General features: G+C 39.2%; 1 protein-coding gene across 3 annotated transcripts in view; it reads left to right on the top strand.

Moving 5' to 3' along the window:
• Window positions 1–1,167, top strand: part of JAKMIP2 (janus kinase and microtubule interacting protein 2) — a 173,298-nt gene that overhangs the window by 105,056 nt on the left and 67,075 nt on the right. The gene's annotated exons all lie outside the window — the stretch shown is intronic.

Here is a 1,167-nt window from a genome sequence, read left to right as displayed (position 1 = left end):
GCAGGAATTCCCCTTAGTTCTGGACTGAAGCACCTAGATGTACACAATACTCAATTTTCTGAAAGGTTGCATGGGAAACTCTCTAGTATCTTCTTTATCTAGTCATGTTTTTTTGCCTTGACTCTTAACAGTTTAGTATACATATTTTTCTTACCTCCTTGTTCCTATGACACATTTAAGAATTTGTAAATCAAGATACATCTCTCTTTTTTCTCTCCTCTTTCTACTGTTCTGACCAGGCCTTCATCATCCTTCACCTTGGCAAGTTTAATAGCCTTCTATCTGGTCTCGCTGCCTTCATTCTCTCCCCACTCTGCCACCAGAATAACTACGCCAAAGTACTGCTATATCAGGGCATCTACCTGCCAAGAGCTCCTACGGCTTCCCTGTTACTTACTGAAAAATAAATAAATAAATAAAAGATTCCATAATTCTAAGGATGGCATACCAGTTCTCCCAGAATCTATCATTTCCAGGCAACCTTTCCAGCATTAATGCCCATCAACCATATCCTGGGTTGTAACTAATCAGGCCCCCATTTCCCCCAAAATAGTTACTGTGCTTTCTCTTTGCTGTATCTTGGCACCTGCTGTTTCCTTCACCCAAGGTTCACCTGTTTCTCCACCTGTTACAATCCTACCCACTCTTCAAGTTCCAGGCAATGCCACCGTCTTCAGGGAGCCCTCCTTACTCCTTACTTCTCTCTTGGGAAGGAAAAGTTCTTGTCTATATTTTTGAAACAACTAGTGTTTATTTTTTTATGGCAGTTATCAGATAGATGATGATGATGAAGATAGATAGATAGACAAATAGATAGATAGGTAGATAGGGATAAAGGTTTGTTGTTGTTTTTGCCTTGGAAAGCTAACAATTTCAATTTCAACATACTGTACTTAGCACAACATATACAAGCCTATTGACTAAATGAATAAGTGAGTGACCCAATTAACTCAGCATAATTAATCCCCACTTCTCCCAGTTTATCCACTGTATAATTCTAGATCTTTATATATCAGATTTTCTTAAAGTTGGGTCTCTCTGTAGGGCGACCATAGGTCATCATATAGGTGACTTCCTTTCACAAATACTAATTAAGTGCCTGGTATGTCCCAGGTCTTGTGATGGACCCTGAGAAGCAAGTTGTAAATACAAACAACACATTCCTGC

This window comes from Lipotes vexillifer, unplaced genomic scaffold (genome assembly GCF_000442215.2).
Source record: "Lipotes vexillifer unplaced genomic scaffold, Lipotes_vexillifer_v1.1 scaffold1599, whole genome shotgun sequence".
Lineage (NCBI taxonomy): Eukaryota > Metazoa > Chordata > Mammalia > Artiodactyla > Lipotidae > Lipotes > Lipotes vexillifer.
Note: the sequence above shows the minus strand (reverse complement) of the source record. Positions and strands in the feature narration are given on the sequence as shown.